Source organism: Xyrauchen texanus, chromosome 1 (assembly GCF_025860055.1).
Source record: "Xyrauchen texanus isolate HMW12.3.18 chromosome 1, RBS_HiC_50CHRs, whole genome shotgun sequence".
In the NCBI taxonomy this organism is placed as follows: domain Eukaryota; kingdom Metazoa; phylum Chordata; class Actinopteri; order Cypriniformes; family Catostomidae; genus Xyrauchen; species Xyrauchen texanus.
This window is the reverse complement of record NC_068276.1, coordinates 63,975,078-63,997,482: the sequence shown is the minus strand read 5'-3', so window position 1 is coordinate 63,997,482 and position 22,405 is coordinate 63,975,078. Positions and strand designations below refer to the sequence as shown.

The 22,405-nt window shown below is 41.5% G+C and overlaps 1 pseudogene; it reads left to right on the top strand.

The window, feature by feature from the left end:
- LOC127645795 (basement membrane-specific heparan sulfate proteoglycan core protein-like) overlaps positions 1–17,148 on the top strand; it is a 121,122-nt pseudogene extending 103,974 nt beyond the window's left edge.
- The last annotated feature ends 5,257 nt before the right edge of the window (positions 17,149–22,405 follow it).

Below are 22,405 nucleotides of genomic sequence, written 5' to 3'. Positions count from 1 at the left end.
CATTGCACGATTTGGAATCGCAGACAGGTCCAGATATTTAACATTCTAGATATCTCGCTGACATCTGCGACACGTCGGCGCTTCTCTCAAATCGCGTCTCTATTCATGCATTGCATTCATCGCTCACTGGAGCGACCTCCGATTTGATTTCTGATGATTTCAGGCTTTTGACGTGATCGCCACAAAACTACACTATTTTAGGCCCGATTTTCACTCGCTGACAGTGTAAACTCAGCATTAAATGTTTTAAGGGGGGCGCCAATATGAATATGCCCAGGGTGCCAACAAAGTCTGAGCCGGCCCTAGCAAGGACAGCAAACGTAAATATTAGGCTGTTTCTTTTCAATGGTTTGGATGATGGAATTTAATTTGTCTTTGATTGTTAATTTAATTTGTTTGCAACATACAGTAGGTATTGTGTTTTGGGACACTAGTAAGCAGGTGCACCTTTGGTTCAAACTGTAGCTCTGATGTCAGATCTGTTATCAAGTCCTGCAGACTTCTCTCATTTCTCACTTATATTTGAGTGTGAAACATATACTGAATATTGGCATATACATGATACTGTAACGCCACTTATCAACAAACCACAACACATTTATTTTCATCCTCACATGATGGTTTTGGCTCAATGCAAACAGATCTTTATTCAGTCCATCAGTGAATTCACTTCTAAATTCACCTGTGAGTCCTGCAGATGTGTGTTTGATGAGGTCACACACTGAATCTCCAACATCAGTCGACTTATGAATCCACATAGAAATGAGTGGAAAACTATCTTAAGAAGCAGAAAACTAAACACAATTATTTGAAATACAATAAACTTTAAGCATGAACACTTAGTTTCAGTTTTTATTGTGTTGAATTAATGGACATGTTTTTTTGTTTTTTACTTTCAGTGCTGATGTCTAACAGCTACTTTGCACAAAATCCAGGTAAGTCATGATTCATAAATACATCCCAAAACCTTCCTTTTTTTTCTCGACTTATATTAAGTGTACTGAATAGAAGTATTATTTATAATATTTGTGTTGTCACATCTTCAGACACTGCATTATGGTCTGAGATCAGGTTACCCTCCTATGGTATTCGGTCAATTTTTACTGAAATATATGTATATATATTTTTTTTAATTAAAAATGTTTTTCTTTATTGAAAAAACATGGTTCCCCTTCTGTTACTCACTCGACGTTGTGTCATTGTAGTAACACTAGTGGTCTCTCTTGAGCCTCGTTACCTCTATCTTTGAGAAAAGACCAATGAGAATTGGCGAACAGAATTTGCATGCCCCTCCCCTGGACATACGGGTATAAAAGGAGGGAAGCTTGTGTCTGTTCAGACAGTTTTTTTTTTTTTCAGAGTGTCTTGGTGGACTCTGACGCTAAGGACTCGACTTGGCTGGCGCCGTCGGGTGTGCCCACCCAGTCGGAGACCGACGCCGAGCTGTCCGCTATGCTTGCCCGAGCTGCCGCAAGTGTTGGGCTGGACTGGAACTCTCCATCCTCCCCTCAGCACCTGCGGCTAGACGATTGATTCCTGGGCACGGGCAGTCACTCACAGCTACCCCTCCCCCCAGTTTCCTTTCTTCCCGGAGGTGCATGATGAGCTGACGAAGTCGTGGAGGGCACCTTGTACTGACTGAAACCAACTTCCTCATTGGAATAATGCCGGAATGCACATAGGAGAGATAGCAGAAGACTGTCATTATGACGAATATTTTGCAAGCCAATGCAAAATAATTTGTGAGCAAATGGAAAGTTTCTCGGCAGAACGCAAAAGCATTTGGCATCAACATTGGTTCATGGCGGTAGACCTGAAGGACGCATACTTTCACATCTCAATATTACCCCATCACAGATACTTTCTACAGTTCGCTTTCAAGGGACAGGCATATCAGTACATGGTACTCCCCTTTGGTATGTCCTTGTCCCCTGGCGTCTTCACAAAATTTGCAGAGGCAACGCTGACCCCGTTAAGGGAAGTGGGCATTAACATACTCAACTACCTCGATGACTGGCTAATCTTAGCGCACTCTCTGCAGTTGCTCTGTGCACACAGAGACCTGGTGCTCATGCACCTCAGCCGTTTAGGGCTTCGGGTCAATTGGGAAAAGATCATCGTAAAGGGAACGCTGTCTTCAAACAGCGGCTTGCCCACTGGATCGTGTACGCCATTGCATTGACCTTCCAGACCCAGGTCCTTCCTGTCCACTTCCTGGTTCAAGCACACTCTACAAGATGTGTGGCATCCTTGTGGGCACTGGCCAATGACACCTCTTTAGCAGACATCTGCAGAACGGCGAGCCGTGCAACACCTCCAATACCTTACCGAGGTTTTACAATCTCCAGGTTGAGCCTGTCTCATCCCGTGTTTTGACAGGTTGAACACGTAGAATTCGGTAATACGGTACAGCTGGCCGGGTGTATCGATTGCACATATCGCCTTTCCCCTCCCCTGAGGTGAAGACGTGTGCTCTACTCCCCCAGTCAAGTCCATAGTCACGGACTCTGGGTTTCTTTCCTCCCTAGCCCTCTGGCTCTGAATTCAGCAGAGGAAGTTCGCAGCCAGACCCACCACAGATACAGACTTGCCTGTACTGCAAAGTTCTGATTATTCCAATATCTCCTGTGATTTATTTTCCACGGTACAGTCCCCCTGTCGGTTGACCCGCATTCCCCTTGGCAAGAGCTACATGAACACACGTCGAGTGAGTGACAGAAGGGGAACGTCTCGGTTACTGTCGTAACCTCCGTTCCCTGATGGAGGGAATGAGACCTTGTGTCCCTCTTGCCACAACACTATACTAAGCTGCTGAAATGGCCGGGAACTTACTTTCAGGTTTTAACAGATGCACGCTTCCCTCCTTTTATACCCGTATGTCCGGGGGAGGGTCTTGCAAATTCTGTTCGCCAATTCTCATTGGTCTTTTCACAAAGATAGAGGTAACCGAGGCACTCAAGAGAGACCCCTTGTGTCAATACATCGACACAGCAATTCGTTCCCTCCATCAGGGAACGGAGGTTACGACAGTAACCGAGATGTTTCCTTTATCTGAGCAAAAATTAGACTTGATTCACTAAGTCTAAATGGTCATTAAAAAAAAAAGCAACACTTTTGGTATCCGTGGTCAAAATTGTCCAACCATTGAAAATGAATGAGAAAGACCGAAAAAACTGAGCTTTTTCATCAGTCAAATACAATCAATAAGTCAGCCACAATGCAGTAAACAGACAGGGTGAGACTATAAAACATCCTCAGCGCAAAATATACCTCTTTCCACACACACACACACACACACAAAGACAAAGATCTTGGATCTCTACAGCCATCTTTTGGTCATAATTGGCATTACAAGTCATCTGTTGTTTTCCAGCTGATGACAGCAATCTGAAACACACGCACACACACGCACACACACGCACACACACACACACGCAGGCACACACACGCAGGCACACACACGCAGGCACACACGCACGCACGCACCCACACACGCACGCACGCGCACGCACAGATTCAGCGACAGAAGGAGAATCTAATTCACAAGATGAGTTCACATAATTATAAGATCTAATTATAAATAATACGTTTTCTATTACTCTGTAGTCCACTATTTAGTCACATATTCGAGGTAACAATGTCAATGAGAACATTGTTTGATCATACATGTAACGGGTGTGCGTGGTCTGCCATATATCTGGCTAAATGCACATCCGTTGACGTCTGTGTGATCTGCGTTGTGTTCTGTGATTGTAACTGTGCTAATTGAAGGAAGGACCCGGACTACAAACAGCTACTGGTTGCTCCTTTAATGCAAGCTGTATAGCAGTGGTATCTGTACAAATCAGTAGAAAACAAAAAAAGCTCTGTAACAAGCAGTCTCTTCCACACACGTTGTTCATCAGTCTCCTGTTAGCAAATAAACACACAGGAAACCCCGTAGCACTGAAAAACATGTGTATTTACAAGGATTACATTTTAACGACACGGCTGCATGTTTACACTCTTAAGACTAGCATTCACTTTATAACTGCATATTGTTATATTATATTATCTACAAAACGAAATAAACTCTTAATGATAACCAGCAGAAAAATCCTTACCTCCTCTCAGTAAGCAAAGCGCGAACTGAGAGAGGCGCAGAGTTGACGTGGTAATACTGAGACCTCTTAAAGTGACAGTACAGGTATTAACGCTTCAGTTTGAATATACTCTAAACCATACAAAACATGTTATGAACTTAAAGGGATACTCCAGGATGTAGCATTAAGCTTTGTATCAGTAGAAAACCAGTAGTATTTTCGAATTACCCTGCTTCCCCCCTCATATCCCCATGATATGAGAGAAAATTTAATTTTTAGTCTGGAAAAAATCCTCCGATGACGCAAAAATCGTCATTTTGCATCATCTGAGGATTTTTGGGCTAGAGGCTTTAAACTACAGCCAGTATTAGTAGCTAGTTCCGCATGTTTTCACCACGCCCATATGAGGCGGGATCTTACTCATAGAATGTAAAGATAGTGTCAGCCATCTTTAAGCTAAGCTAACAGTCTCTTGCTCTGTAAAACTTTGTATAATAGTCTAATCACGATGGCGGAATAAAGTTTTGAAGTAATGACAGATGGGGATTTCGAAGATCTTTTGTGTGAATCGGATGCTCGCAGCTACCTATACTGAGCCGCAATACAGCGACTGAACAGTTGCGGGAGATGGAGGAACAAGAGGCGGCTGAGCAGCTGCTGCAGCAGGGGAGCAAGACCTGCTTGGCGGTCAGGAGGAAGAGCCCGGCCAGACTTCGAGCTGGGGCTGAACTGGTGGTGTCAGTGCTCGCCATGCGTCTATGCAAACAGGTAGAGAGTCCTATTGCTGTCGTGAATTTCAGCGATGCCATTTTCTTCTGCATGAGATCGCTGAATCAGCTGATGAAACTGCACCGCTAGCATGTGTAACTGAGCACCCAAGTTTTGTACCACACATGGACAAGGGGGTCCTGGAAACTTATTTCAGGATCCCAAAGATAAATTGGAAATGCCAGCCAAAGCCTGCAGGGACAAATGGACGGCTTAGTGTAAAGTGAGTATTTGTTTTGTATTTCTTTTTGTTACTAAGACGTAATGTACAGAGTTTGAACACCCGGCATAATCACAATGTTGTTCCCGCATAGTCAGCTGAGCTATTGTTATATTTTCATGTATGCGCACATACTGTATTTTTTTTTGTACATCCCGGTACAATGCAATTTAGCACCATTTCGATGGAAATTTATCGAACAACTCACTCAACTCAACTCAATTTTTCAGATACTGCCGCCTGTAACCGGTAGGCGTGGTTTGGGAGTGGCCTCGTAAGTGCGGCAAAGCAAGTGCATTCTGGGAGTTGTTGTCTTTCAGCCACATGAGTAAAAAATACATTTTTTGCCTTTTCTCAGTCTAGAATGCTTCAAATTCAAAAATAATTTCACATTTCTACTACATAAATGACCACTATTAAATACACATTCATCTTCCCACAGCTGGAGTATCCCTTTAATAAAACACATATTCTTCAATATTTATCAGGATTTGGTGAAGTTTCAACAAAGAAATGAAAATATAATTTCAACCTGGTTACATTCACCCCTCCTGAAATTTACCAACATCCTGATTGAGGAATGTCTTACAGGAGGACATGTCTACTACTGACACAAACTGGCACAAGTGAAAAGGTAGACCTAGTCCACATAGTCAACTTAAAAGTTACCTCGAATACGAGGTTCAGGAAAGAAAGAGATTGATCAGGTCTCTAAATTCCCCTAGATTAATGTGACGCCTAGTACGCCACACAACACTTGACCTCAGAAAACATTATCCTGTAGACATTTGTACACATAATATCACTCAAATTTTGGCACTCAACCAAAAATCTCAGCGCATACGCACTTTCAACATATGTTAAAGCTCAATAGTCACTAAATAAAATATTTGGACCCTTTTGGAATGGTTTCTGAATCATTGACTCTATCAATCTGTTAACTGACTTCACCAATCTCCCTGCACGTGTCCTAACATGGCTATCAGCTCCACTGTGTGAGTGTGAGTCAGTGCGAACTGAGGTGTCAACAAGTGGTGCAGGTGCGGTGGATGGACTGTCAACAATGACCCTAGCAGGACTAGGAACTGGACTAGATGGGACTAGTTCTTGTGAATCAGCCAACTTATACTCGGGAGAGACTCCAGGCAACAAGACTGTAGGCTCCGTCTCATCCCCGGAGCATGATAAGTCCTGTGCAGTGTCTTCCTGAGGCATCACTCCAACCATAATAGCTGTTTCATCACCGCAATCTTCCTGATCAGACTCCTCACTCTCCAACGACACATCACCAGCATGTGCAGCTTCACCCTGACCCATCCCAGGGAGTGGCAGGAAGTTGACCAGGAAGTAACAGAGTCCCATGCACAACTCTTGTGTGTCCATCTGCATCTTGTATTTTGTAGACATGGATGCTGGGATTCACACCAACAACTGTGTACACCCCATCCTCCCACTTGTCGGCCAACTTTCTCTTCCCACGTTCTGTCTTATTTGCCACCAGAACATGATCACCTACAGACAGGGAAGTGCCCTTGACATGTCTGTTGTATTGCCGGGCCTGGTGTTGCTGCTCGGCTGAAGAGTGTTTCTGGGCGATCTCCATAGCACTTTGCAGGGAGGAAAGCAGAGACTTGGTATATGAGTCGTAGTCAACAACTCCAGGGTCATTCAACCCCTGCTTGAACATGACGTCAACTGGCAGTCTAGGGACATGCCCAAACATGAGGAAAAAGGGTGTGTAGCCTGTAGTCTCATGAACAGTGGCGTTATAAGCAAACGTGAGGGTCTGGATCTGTTGAGGCCACTGGTGCTTTTCCTTGAGGGGAAGAGTACGGAGCATACTGCCCAAAGTGCGGTTTAATCGCTCTGTTCCCCCATTGCCCATTGGATGGTAGGCTGTAGTGTGGGATTTTGTAACACCAGCCAGCCGGAGTAGCTCTGCAATCAAATTGCTCTCGAAATTGGCGCCATGATCAGAATGTATCCTCTCAGGGAAACCATAAACGCAGAACACATTGTCCCAGAGCTTCTTTGCAACCTGCTTTGCTGTTTGATTGGGACATGGGAATGCATGAGCGAGTTTGGTGAAGTGGTCGGTGACCACTAGAACGTCCACAGAACGCTGCTTACTGTCTTCTGCCGACCAAAAATCCATGCACACCAACTCCATTGGGGCAGAGCTCTTGATACTTTCCAGGGGTGCACGAGCAGCAGGTTCCGGCGTTTTTCCAACCACACATCTTTGGCAACATCTGACATACGCCCGTACATCTTTCTCCATATCAGGCCAATAAAAGCCCTGCCTCGCAAGTGAAAGAGTACGGTCTTGACCCTGATGGCCTGCCAAATTGTGGATGCCTGACAACGCTTTATCCTTTAGACTCTGAGGCAACACGTACTGGGATCTTCTCTGCTTGGAAACAGGGTCCCTTGTCACCCTATACAAAACACCATCATGGACTTCCAGCTTGTCCCATTGTTTGAACAACCTGAGTACTTTTGAGTTAGCACCATGCCTTTCCTGCCTAGATGGTCGCCTCCTGGTGGCAATGAAGGGCAAAACCTGAGAGATGTCAATGTCTTGCTGCTGACTCAACTGTAGCTCCTGGGCAGAGAGCACGGGCAAAAGATCCAGACCACTTGATAGCTGGTGAACGTGTTGGGCTAAACAGAGTGCTCTGGACTCTGCCGCATCCACCCAGTCACAGTGTGCCTGACAAAGAGCTCTGATCTCGGCCGCATTACACACAGAGTTGTTTGTAGATCTGTGGGTCTGGGACTGGCAGCTGACCCTGAAAACATCCTGCACAGAATCCTCCTCCACCGCATTGGCTACCTGAATCAGATTGGAATACGGCTCCTTCAGCAGCCTCCGTCCAATGGATTTTGAAAAAGGGTCACGACTCAGGGCATCAGCCACCACATTTCTCCTTCCAGGCAGGTGTTTGAGATCAAAGGTGTACGATGCAAGTTTAGACACCCAGCGGATTTCACACGCGTCAAGTTTTGGCTTTGTTAGAAGGTAAGTGAGTGGATTATTATCCGTCCAGACAGTGAAGCTATGCCCTTCAGCCAGTGGCTAAACTTATCACATACACTCCACTTCAAAGCCATGAACTCCAGTCTATGGGCTGGATATTTCCGCTGTGACGCACTGAGAGTCTTGCTCGCAAAAGCAATAGGTCTGGCCTTGGATTCCCCTTGGGGCACTTGAGACAGCACCGCACCAAGCCCGTCCAACGACGCATCAACTGACAAGATAAATGGTTCATCGAAGTCTGGGTGGGCAAGTACTACACATTCCAACAGCATGGTTTTCAACTGGTCAAAGGCAACCTCGCATTCCACTGACCAATCTGCAGGGGTAAGCTTGCGATAGACACCGAGAGACTTCCTGTCCCAGGAAGTTTCAACAAAGAAATGAAAATATAATTTCAACCTGGTTACATACACACATTACTCATGATTCTTTGATTATGTTGTGTCTGTATTGAACTCATTGTGCTCTGTTGAATGAAGATAGTTGAATAAACTCAGAGATTAAGAAGTTGTTTCAGGTTGACAAAACCAGATACAGTCAGTCAAACCAGTTTAGACCAGGTTCAGTTATCTCAAGACGCTCACTACAAATGTTCTCTGTCATCTCAGAGTTTGATCCTGAGTTCATGATTAACACTGAAGCTCGTGCACATGAATGAGTGACATTTGCCATGAACAGCCAATGAGTGAAGCTTGAAGAGAGTCGGCGCGATTTACATCTCGAAATTCAGTGTGATTTCTGTCTCCATTATGAAAATCTGAAGAATATATTTATAGAGCAAGATGAAACACCTCAGCTGCAGTGAAAAAAACAAAATTGAATATAATATGTAAATGAATTTATATACTCACAATAAGAACATACAGGATAATTAATTTTAAAAGCATAAAAATCCAGATTTCCATTCAGATGAAAGACTCATTACACAAATGCTTTAAAGTGAAAATCTGCAGTTTATTTGTCATGTTTCTCAGCATCAGTTTCACTGCATACAGGTTCAGTATGTAAAGAAATGCCAAGAAACTCAATTATACATTTTTATTATAATTTTAAAGATATTAAATAATAATATATAAATCTAAATAAATCTAAACATTTCCCTGTGAAGCTTTACTTGAACACATTAATGTTATCTTCTATTATATGTCTGCACTGAAGGTTTATTTCAGTCGCAGCAGCTGTACTATATTACTGATATTTCCCCATTCAACCTTAATATCTCAAATAGATTTTCTTATGGTCATTAGTAATACTATAAGAAAATATGGGGAGAATTTGGCCAGGACACCAGAATTACACCCTTACTCATTATGAGAAATGTCCTGGGATTGTTAATGACCACAGAGAGTCAGAACCTCATCTCTGTCCCTGTCACTATATTTGGGCATTGGGACCCACACAGACCACATGGTGAGCACCCCCTACTGGCCTCCCTAATACCTCTTCCAGCAGCAATCTTAGTTTTCCCCTATCGGTCTCCCATCCAGGTACTGACCAGCCTCAACTCTGATTAGCATCAGTGGTCATCTGGTCTTGAGCTAGAGGGTGATTATGGCTGCTGGCCAACATCAAACTATATCGATATAAATGGTATTGTCTCATCCTATATCTCGTTTGGAAATATATCGATGTACCTTAAAAAGTCGATATACCACCCAGCCCTAGTTCAGTACCTGTAACCCAGATAACATCTGCTCCGAGCAGGTTTGTCATTGGCATAAGTTGCTATGGTGAGGAACAACCATAAAAGTGGACCCGCCTTCTTGAGACCTTGAAAAACAGAGTTTGCTCAAACTTACATGAGTAGATACAGAAACCGTCTTCCTGCAACAGGCCTCACTGTGAAGGTTTTTTGTCATTTTATTTGTTCGGTCGGTCGCTCGGTTTGTTGAGTTCCACTGAGACTCAGATTCAGACACAAAATAAAACACATAGAAAAACAGATAGAGGAGGCACATATATAAATTAGCATAAAAAGATCAAATCAATCAAATATTACAGTGGGTCTAAATATAAAATATTATGATACAGGGCTCGACAGTAAGGACTGCCCGATGTCCCGGGGCCAGTGTGAGAGAGATTTGGGCCAGTTTCTAGAACTGTCACTTGCCCGATCAGGTCAGTGCTGCATTTATAACAAGAGTTCAAGCAGACAACAAGAGAGAGCAAAAATTACACAGAGTGAACAAAGTCTTCTAATCGAACACTCGGAGACACGCCAGCTCCACAATATGAATCTCACAAACATGTGTGAGTGCATGATTTACTGGACGTGACACTCAATAGTGTGCAGACACTGAACGCTCTTATAAAACTGTCCTTGATCTTTTCCAAGTGACTTTACAGCAGCAATTACCAATGAGCAGAAAAAAACACAATCTGAAACACGGGCTTGACTGGACCAGTTGAAATCTGTTGCGTTGATCCCTGTGATATTTGATTTATGTGCTGGTAATTCTGCTCTACACATGCAGATGATGTCCTCTCCCTGATATCTTCAAATACTCTTGATAACTACAGATGTGTTTTACTCTTTCCTCTCATCAACTCAACACTTATAAATACAACAAACACAAATACAGTAACATCTATTGACCTGATAGTTTACTGTATGTGTAGATGAACTCCATACAAGCTACAACTGCCATTGTTTTACATGATTTTACATCTTCCAATAACTTTTATTCCATCACTATTTTGGCATATTCTGAAAGTTTCTCTTCACCTGTTGAGTTATCCACAAGAAGGATTGATGAAGTGTAAACGTGATACTGAAAACTGATTGGCTTGAATGTTTATCTCTGATAATGATTGATTATGAATGCAGAAGGAGAGACATTTCATTTTTTTGGATGGTTTTTGAACAGAAGCTGATGACGTTACATCATCTCAATATCCATTTTGATTGGTCGGTTTACTAATGAGATGAGGCATTATGCGTCAGCTTCCTCTGGCATTCATACAGTCATTTAAATCAAGGGCATTGGTTTGGTATGGAAGTTAGTAGGGACATGTTGCAAAGAGGAAAATATTCAAAGTGTTGCTATTAATAAAAAAAAATGTGAGAAAGTCAGTCTGGTAATTTACTGTAGAAAAAATAACTTTATTTTGTCATATAACACGTTTAATAACATTATTTCCTCATATAACAAGTTTAATTTTCTATTTCTCTGCCCCACAATACTAAATATGTGCCTGTTTCTATAAAATAATGAGTCATATTCAATAAAGGTCTGTGATTGGTGCATTCTGAACAGCATTGAGGAAGGTAACATGCGTGAAAACATCATTTATGCTTCAGAAGACGTATGACAATAATTTATACATGAACAATGATAATAAGAAACTTTAATAATCACTCAAATTAAAATATAGAATAAAGTTAAAGTATTTTCTGTGGTAAAATTGCCCAAATGTTGGTCAGGACTTTTCTGATTTTCTGAAAGTTGATTATAAATTGTGTGTTTGTGATTTATGGCACAATTTAAAATAGTTTCCATTGCTGCATTAATCGTTTTGAAAATATTAAACATAAAAACATTTAAATAAAACATGTATTATGTATTTCAGGGAATATTTAGGCATAAATAGTGAAAATAAATGATGCGATAACTTATGTTTTGTCCTCTGTTCTGTGAATGTTACATTTGAATAACTGTAGATGCAACATGTGTGTTTGTGTGTGTGTGTGTGTGTGTGTGTGTGTGTGTGTGTGTTCATAACTGTAGATGCAACATGTGTGTTTGTGTGTGTGTGTGTTTGTGTGTGTGTGTATGTTTGTGTGTGTGTGTGTGTGTGTGTGTTCATGACTGTAGATGCAACATGTGTGTTGTGTGTGTGTGTGTGTGTGTGTGTGTGTGTGTGTGTGTGTTCATAACTGTAGATGCAACATGTGTGTTTGTGTGTGTGTGTGTGTGTGTGTGTGTGTGTGTGTGTGTGTGTGTTTGTGTGTGTGTGTGTGTGTGTGTGTGTGTGTGTGTGTATGTGTGTGTGTGTGTGTGTGTGTGTGTGTGTGTGTGTGTGTGTGTGTGTGTGTGTGTGTTCATAACTGTAGATGCAACATGTGTGTGTGTGTGTGTGTGTGTGTGTGTGTGTGTGTGTGTGTGTGTGTGTGTGTGTGTATGTGTGAGCGTGTATTTATCACTTTGTGGGGACCAAATGTCCCCATAAGGATAGTAAAACCCGACATTTTTGACCTTGTGGGGACATTTTGTCGGTCCCCATGAGGAAAACAGCTTATAAATCATACTAAATGATGTTTTTTGGAAATGTAAAAATGCGGAACGTTTTCTGTGAGGGTTAGGTTTAGGGGTAGGGTTAGGTTTAGGGGATAGAATATAAAGTTTGTACAGTATAAAAACCATTATGTCTATGGAAAGTCCCCATAAAACATGGAAACACAACATGTGTGTGAGTGTGTGAGTGTGTGTGTGTGTGTGTGAGCGTGTATTTATCACTTTGTGGGGACCAAATGTCCCCATAAGGATAGTAAAACCCGAAATTTTTGACCTTGTGGGGACATTTTGTCGGTCCCCATGAGGAAAACAGCTTATAAATCATACTAAATGATGTTTTTTGAAAATGTAAAAATGCAGAACGTTTTCTGTGAGGGTTAGGTTTAGGGGTAGGGTTAGGTTTAGGGGATAGAATATAAAGTTTGTACAGTATAAAAACCATTATGTCTATGGAAAGTCCCCATAAAACATGGAAACACAACAAGTGTGTGTGTGTGTGTGTGTGTGTGTGTGTGTGTGTGTGTTCATGACTGTAGATGCAACATGTGTGTTTGTGTGTTTGTGTGTGTGTGTGTGTGTGTTCATAACTGTAGATGCAACATGTGTGTTTGTGTGTGTGTGTGTGTGTGTGTGTGTTTGTTCATGACTGTAGATGCAACATGTGTGTTTGTGTGTGTGTGTGTGTGTGTGTGTGTGTGTGTGTTCATAACTGTAGATGCAACATGTGTGTGTGTGTGTGTGTGTGTGTGTGTGTGTGTGTGTGTTCATAACTGTAGATGCAACATGTGTGTTTGTGTGTGTGTGTGTGTGTGTGTGTGTTTGTTCATGACTGTAGATGCAACATGTGTGTTTGTGTGTGTGTGTGTGTGTGTGTGTGTGTGTGTGTGTGTGTGTGTGTTCATAACTGTAGATGCATCATGTGTGTGTGGTGTGTGTGTGTGTGTGTGTGTGTGTGTGTGTGTGTGTGTGTGTGTGTGTGTGTTCATAACTGTAGATGCAACATGTGTGTTTGTAAAGTGAGAGTTGTGTGTTTGTTTCTGGTTCTTACAGATAAACCTGTTCTGACTGTAAATCCTGAAACATCACCGATATTCAGAGGAGAGACTGTCACTCTCACATGTGACGTACAGGGGACAGAAGAGACAGACTGGACATACAGATTTCAGTGTGATGATGTTTATCAAGACTCTAATGAGAAAGAGATCAAGATTATTGCAAGTTACAGCGGATACAGCAGAAAATGCAAGTGTTTGGCTAGAAGAACATCTACACAAATCTGGAGTTCCTGGAGTGATGAAGTGTCATTTTGTGTCATCGGTGAGTGATCATCTGTTATATTATAATCATATGCATCATCAGCAGATCCACAGTTTTCCTGAGCAACTACTGGACGACACATGATGATTGTCAAAGAGTTTGAATTATTAAATGAAGTAAAAGTCTTTGAATATTGTTTGTGAAAGAATATAAAACATTAAAAGTTTGTCTGAATATAAAATGAGTTGAACACATTTCAGATGTAGCGACTGATTTATTCCAGCACTGAAGACAATCATCCACAATCAGGCCGGATTCTGACAGGTTTATTAGGGGGGTTTGAGGGGTATCATAGGTGGGCATTTGTGATGGGGGAGGGGTTACTCAGACTACTAATTTAATGACTTTAATTGGCATAACATGGTATAATTTTCAAGATCATAAGACCCAATATAACAAAATGTGACTTTTTCCCCATATTATAAATATATTGAACTGAATAAACTGATAAATATTGTATATAATCATACGCACTCAATTAGTTTAATGATTTTAACCACTAATAGTTCTAAACATAACTAATATTTGCATTATATTCATTAATTTTCTCCTCCTTTATTAAGAAACATAATAACACAAAACACTTTTAGATGAATTATAATTACTTAAATTACTTAAAGAACTTGTGAGAATGATCTGTGTGTCGATTCTTTCTCCGGATTGAGACAGCGACTGCAGAACTGACTTAAAACTTCAAAACTATTTAAAAATTACAATTAGTCTCTAAAGCATCGTAAATTACATCTCAACTGTTTAACTATCGGCACTTTAAAGTCACATGTTGATAAAAATGTTGATAAATGTAACTTTAAACATCACATTACCCGCTCAGAATATACTGTGAGAGAAAACACTGGAGATGGAAATTAAAAACAGGCGAATCGTTAAACACTTCTGCGTTCAGGAATAATGTGGATATGTCTGTTGTTGTATTTATTACATTTATTTCAATGATTCAAATCTTCATAATCTTCAGATGAACTGATTACAGTCTAATTCTTGTATTATTGTAAAATAGATGAATATTTACTTGTGTTTTATACAGAGAGACCAAAACCTGAAGTGCGTGTAAATCCAGATCATCATGTGTTCAGAGGAGAGACAGTCACTCTCACATGTGACATACAGACACAAACACACACTGAGTGGAGATACAGCTGGATTAAAGATGATTCAGTCAATCCAGTCAGCACTGAGAGAGTGTACAGAATCACATCTGACAAATCTCACAGTGGTAAATACAGCTGTAGAGGAGAGACAAGAGGATCACGCTACACACACACCAGTGATGAACTTACACTCACAGTATCAGGTGTGTGCGCATCTCTGTAGACTTTTACAAAGTTTATTCAGTTTGTTCTGAGTGTTTATCAGGAGTTCTGAAGGTCAGTAATTACTGTAGTAAAGACGAGCAGAAGATGAACTCTGTTTATTAATGACCCAAATGTTCTTCACCACAGACTCAAAGCTCAATCCTGAACTCACATCAGATACTGCAGGAGCTGCACTGACAGGAAACACGGTGACTCTGATCTGTCACATGACTCAGACCGCTGGATGGGACTTTTACTGGTACAAACACACACAGAACTCTGAGAAAAACAAGACAGAAACAAACTCCTACAGAGTCCATATTGATTCAGTGTCTGATGGAGGTCAGTACTGGTGTAGAGCTGGAAGAGGAGAACCAGTTTACTACACAAACTACAGTGATGCATTGTGGGTCAATGTCACAGGTGAGATAAAACATACACTCTTTGTGTAACATATATTTTTGCTGAAATCCTGACCAGATCTTGATCCACATGATCACTCCTATCCTGGAGTCTTTGCACTGAATCATTCTCAGTTTTCATGTTGATTTTTCACCTATAAGTTTCTACAGGGATTTATCTTGCAGTATTTGTTTGAACTTCATTTCAGCTCAACGTCCCTCAGTGTCTCTGATCATCAGTCCCAGCAGAAGTCAACACTTCTCATCTCACTCTCTCTCTCTGAACTGTGAGGATCACAATAACTCCACTGGATGGACAGTGAGAAGAAACACAGACAGTGAGAGAATGAAAGATTGTTCATCTACAGGATCTACATGTGAAATCAGCTCCCTTAAAACATCTGACACTGGAGTGTACTGGTGTGAGTCTCAATCTGGAGAACACAGTCCTCATATTAACATCACAGTACATGGTGAGTCTATATAACAGCAGATACAGTGTCATGATACTTAAAACAGAGCTGAATATGTGACTTTAAATATGTGCTTAAACTTCTTCCTGCTGTTTCTCCATTTCCTCTGTTGTGTAGATGGTGATGTGATTCTGGAGAGTTCTGTTCATCCTGTGATTGAGGGAGATACTCTGACTCTACACTGTTTACATCGATCTACAAACTCCTCAATCCTCACAGCTGATTTCTATAAAGATGGATCACTCCTCCAGAATCAGACGACAGGAGAGATGAGCATCCCTACTGTCTCAAAGTCACATGAGGGTTTCTACTCCTGTAAACACGGAGAGAGGACAGTCACCCGAGAGCTGGATCTCAGTCACAGGTGAGAGTTTATTCTCTCTTTTCTATTCATTCATGTGCACTTGTTCAGATATACTCAATCATCATGTGCTTGTGTGTCTGTTTTTCAGTGTCAGCAGATCAGATTTGTGTCTTACACACTCTCAGTTCTCTTCTGGCAGTTTGTCCATATCTGATGGCGACAGTCGTGCTGGTGTTCAAATGCTACAGAGCGAGAGGTAAAAGAGATCAATATAATCAACAGATGAAATGTTCACAAAGACAATAACAGCAGAGGAAACAATATTAAAGTCTAGTTCCCCCTTCTGTAACTCACTCTAAGTTGTGTCGATGTAGTGACACTAGGGGTATCTCGTGAGAGCCTCGGATACCTCTTATCTTTGAGAAAAAGCCAATTAGAATTGGCAAACAGAATTTGCATGCCCCTCCTCCAGACATACGGGTAAAAAAGGAGGGAAGCGTGCGTCTGTTCAGACAGAATTTTTTCTTCAGAGCCAAGTGGTTGTGTTTCAGCGAGCTGAGTAAAATCCACTGCTGTTCCTCTCACCTCTAATGAGCATACACTGTTGGAAATACGGTGCATTTCAGCGGCTTTTCTCTTCTTCTGCATGCCAGTGCAGACTATGCCCCTGAGCACTTTGACAGCCCACTAAAGGTGTATATATTCCTAAAAGAGTATACAAATTGACGTTGAGCGTCTTTTTAAAGATGTGTCTTTTTTAAAGATGTGTCTTTTTTAAGATGCCCTTCTGTCTTTGTGTCATTTCTGGATGTGGTCGTTATATCTCCACTTTTGACGGCCACAGGCGCTGCCTCTCGTGTCTGGACGGAGAGGCAACGTTTGTGGACGGCTCATGTTCTCACTGGAGAGCTGCACCGGAGAACTGCATCGGAGAGCGTCCGCTGAATCGGAGAGCGTCTTGGCTGACTCCGACGCTGAGGACTCAACTGGGCTAATGCCATCGGGTGTGCCGTCCCAGTCTGAGGCCAATGCCAAGCTGTCCACTATGCTTACCCAGGCCACCACGAGTGTCGGGCTGGACTGGAACCCTCTGGCTGAGGTCGCTGCACGCCACTCATATCCCAGGCAACCTAAACACCACAGCGGACGTGCTGTCACGTCAGGTAATGCTCAGCAGAGAGTGGAGACTATACCCTCAGGTGGTCCAGCTTATTTGGGCTCGGTTCGGCAGAGCACAAGTAGATCTGTTTGCCTCCCGAGATTCCACCCACTGCCCGCTCTGGTACCCTCTGACAGAAGCCCCCCTCGGCACAGATGCGATAGCACACATTTGGCCCCGGGGGCTGCGCAAATAAGCTTTTACCCCAGTGAGCCTACTTGTACAAGTCCTGTGCATGGTCAGGGAGGTCGAGGAACAAGTCATTCTCATGGCCCCCCACTGGCCCACTCGGACTTGGCTCTCAGATCTTATGGTCCTCGTGACAGCACCTCCCTGGCAAATTTCCCTGTGGAAGGATGCGCACACTCTACAAGGAGTGTGGCATCCTCATGGGCACTGGCCAATGGCACCTCTCTAGCAGACATCTGCAGAACGGCGGACTGGGCAACACCCAATGCCTTCGTGAGATTTTATAATCTCCTGGTTCAGCCAGTCTCGTCCCTTGTTTTGACAGATCTGAACACGTAGAATTCGGTAATAAGGTGACAACATCTGGTCGGGTGTATCGCTTGCGCAAAGAGCCTTTCCCCTCCCCTGAGGTGAAGACGTGCGCTCAACTCCCCCAGTCGAGTCCACAAGTCACGGACCCTGGGTGTCCTTGCTCCCTATCCCTCTCAGTGGAGGAAGTTTGCAGCCAGACCCACCGCATGGAACTACTTGCCTGTGCTGGAATAGGTCCTCCACAGGTTCTGATTATTCTTATATCTCCTGTGATGTATTTTCCACGGTACAGTCCCCCTGTCAGCAGACCCGCGTCTCCTTTGGGCAGAGCTCCCTCTGTCCCCGGTCACTGTGTTTGAATGAATGTTATGAAAGAATGCCTTCCCCAATGTGTGTTAAAGCGTTAGAAATAACACTCTATGGAGAGAAAACATAGTAAGAGGAAAAGCAGCAGCTGGCGGTGCTCCCAGGCTAGTTACGTCGCTTCCCTCCCTCAGGGATGTGTGGAACTATATGACGTCCCTCCTTTTATACCCGTATGTCTGGGGGAGGGGCATGCAAATTCTGTTCGCCAATTCTCATTGGCTTTTTCTCAAAGATAAGAGTCAAGGCTCTCAAGAGAGACCACTAGTGTCACAACATCGACACAACATCTCGTTCCCTCCTTCAGGGAACCGAGGTTACGACAATAACGGAGACATTCAATGACATGTTTCTAATATTGTTTTTGTATTTGATAGTTTCATCTGTTGAAGATCAAAGTCAGTTTGCAGTAACAGAGGAAGAAACTTCAATCTGAATCTCTTTAAAAACGTTCAGAAGACTTTTCTTACATTCCTGTTCATTATTTCACTTTTATTTTATTATACATGTTTCATTCTTTATTTAATAACTTTATTTTATCTGTCAATATATATTTGATATATACAGTATTACATAACCTTAAAATACACACGTTTATGTTTGGTGCTGTTATCAGGGCTTTGTGATGTTTGTCTGTTCTTAATTCTGGTATTTAGTTTGATTTAGTTTTATGTTCTAGATTGCATTTACCTTTTTATTGTTCAAATAATCAGTAGGAGCATATTTACTTTGGTTTTAGCATTAGTAATATTGTTATTTAACATTGTTCTTTAGGTTTTGAAACCAATAAAGTATTAATATTAGTTTTCCTGAGAAACTTTTGTCTCATATTCTACTCGCCATAGCCTGACGTGCACTTCTTCAAAAATGTAACTGTACGTTGCATCGATGCATATCACACGTCTCTGGTTACAAAGTGCACCAATCACAGCTGATGTGGTCCATTATATAGGCCTTTATCACAGCCCGTGTCGTCACTTCCAGCTCTGAATAGAAGCATAACCAAACATACAAACATACATTATCATTGTACTTAAACACAAAGATATAACTTCCTGTTTCAAAGGGGTATAAATATGAGGTAACACACAGGCCAAAATTCCCTTAATCATCAATCACAGTGGGTTAGACTAAAGAATATAGTTCTGATGTGCGGCAAAAGCTTGTTGAGCTTCACAAAATGGAAAATGGCTATAATGGCAAATGTAAGAGAATGTACGTTTGTTAGTTCATACAAAATCTCATGATGTCATGTTGAAGGGAGATGCTTAAAGGAGTAGTTCACACAAAAATTCACTGTCCTTTTTACGGAGCCATTTTGTTGTCCGTCCGACGTCTACTCCAGTCCGACCTACACCACACAAGTCTTGTTTCTGCTTTTATATGGATGGCTGTCTACTTGCAAGTTCTCTTCAAAATTAGATGTATGCAAATATAACTTGAACTGCAAAAGCAAAGATTTGATCTAGTTGCAGAGAAACTCTTAAAGGTGCAGTGTGTAAGATTAAGAAACCCGTGTTATTAGTGACACCTGTGGCCGTTAGGTGAACTGCAGCAGCTCCTGTTGCTCGTGATCACGCACACACTCAACAGAGACACGAGCATCGACCAAAACAATGACGTAATGTCATCATTTTCTCACCCTTATTCCATCCCAGATGTGGGACTTTCTTCTTTTTTTTTAAGAATATTTAAACTCTGTAGGTCTGTACAATGCAAGTGAATGGTGGCCAGACTTTTGAAGCTCCAAAAAGCAGATAAAGGCAGCACAAAAAGACTCCAGTGTTTAAATCAATGTCTTCTGAAGTGATTCGGCCAGTTTTGGGTTTGAACAGACGAACATTTAACTCCTTTTTCTCTGTACATCTTGCCAGTGCAGTCTCTATGCAAGACAATGATTTCTAGCTCGATTACACTGCCTAGTGCTTGATGCATGCACAGAGCTCTAGATGGCGCTAGGAAGTGTAATCGATCATGAACTCATGATCGTCAAGGAGACTGCTGATGTCAATTTGTCTCACGCAAACCGATTGGATTGCTTCAGTAGATGTGGATTTAAACACTGGAGTCTTTTTGTCTTTTATGGTTACTGCACTAAAATCATCTGTCCACTTACCACTCAATTAAATAGAAAAGAAAGATGCAAATAGTGACTGAGAATGTCAGTAGATTATGTAGATAAGTTAAAATGAGACGGTGCTTAATGCAGAATGGACCACAAAACAGCGCCGTGATAAGCAGAAGAGGACAGCGAACACCCCCCCACCCCGCACAACGACCTTTGGGCCAGTGGCCATGTAAAATCCGGGGTGATTTCTTATTTCTATAAATAATCAGAATGAACTTTATTGCCAAGTATGAGGTTGCAGATTCGATCTCGGCCTTCATTAATATTATCAGTGCAACACTTTAGTGTCCATTTGAGGTGTAAGACAGCAAGTATTTAAGGGGGCATCTGTGTATTCACATGTGTGTGTGTTCGGTGTGAACTGGAACATATAATCCAGCAGAGTGTCCATGTTAACTTGTGCCTCAGTTTACAAGCTGACGGTCTGAAATATGAACGTCATTTTCTCAATAAAATAAAAATCAATAGACAGTCAACATAACTTGAATTACATAACTGAACTTAAACATAAACACAGTGTGGCCGTGTGCGTCTCTCTCTCTCTCTCTCTCGAGCAGGCGTCCCTGGCTCCTCTTTATCCCTCTCCCGCTGATTGGGCTGATTCAGCATCGGGCGTCCAACGTTACGGGCCGGCCACGCCCTCCTCCTCATCACAGAAGTATATGTTTCTCTGCAGAGCCTCGGTCTTATAACCGTAAAATACGCTTTGTTTTGTTTTTTTCCCAGAAAGAGACTGTAATAATTGATTATATAATGCAATATTGGAATAATATTATAGAGAAGCTTTGGCACAAGGTGTGGTCCTTGCCTCGAAATTATCTGCTTATAAAGTAAGAAAACATTAAGTTTAAGTTGATCATAATAATAATAACATTTTATTTTATTGCACTTTTTAGCAAATTAGGACAAAGTGCTTCACAAATCAAAATCAAAACACAGATCCACAAGTTCTAACCAACTAAAGCTTTTATTAAGTGATGCAAATCTGAAATTGATAGAACTTGTGTGGAGCTAAAATCATGACTAAAGTCTTCGAAGCATAAAAGCATGTTGAATTGCTCTAATAATAAAAAATAAATAAATACTTTGTATTATCAGTGCTTGCATTTAAATGCGTTTGCAACATGACAAATCCGGGGCCCCATTTAGAAAAGATTTCGCTTAAAAAAAGTACATTAAATTGATTTTAAATCATAATTTTTTTAATTATTCTAAAATTACCAAATTAAACAGTATGTGTAAAAAAATGATAATAAATAAAAGCAAAATGACATTTGAACATTTTTGATATTGCAATTGCATTTATTATTAACGCAGCAGAACTTCATGACAATACAGAAACAGTTATATGCACTTATACTACCAGTCAAAAGTTTGGACACATACTCATAACACAAACAGAAGTGCGGGACACACACACACACACACACACACACACACCCGCTCAACAACTATTGACACACCACACGGCATTTGTGTCATAATGTTGATTACCACAAAAAAATATATATATAAATAATATTAACAATAATCTTTTGACTCGTCCCTCCTTTTCTTTAAAAAAAAGCAAAATTCTTGTTTCCAGTGAGGCACTTACAATGAAAGTGAATGTGGCCGAATGTTTTAACATTGAAATACTCACTGTTTCAAAAGTACACTGAGGTAAAGACAGTTTCAGGTTGGATATTTGACGGATATTCACGCTGGCAAACCTCAGTAACCTTCAAACCAGTTGAGCCACATAATCCAAATAAGTGTCGTGATGTTGGATTATTGTGCACAACATTGTACAGGTCTTATTTTCATGATTCTGACATGAATTCACTTTCAAGCGCTAATAAAACATGTGAAGATGTGAGCAGCTTTCCATATTCCTCGTTGAATTCATTAGGGATCGTAATTTCAATTTCAGTAGCTCCTTGGTAATGTGACCTACTGACCTCAAACAAGAGACCATGAATTTACATTTTATTCATGTGAGATGAAAAACGACAAACTAAAGTGCGTGCAATATAAAAGTGTAGTCAGTGTATACTCTGAACCTTGTTTGAGGTCAGTAGGTCACATGGCCAGAGAGCCAAAGAAATTTGCAACTATGAAA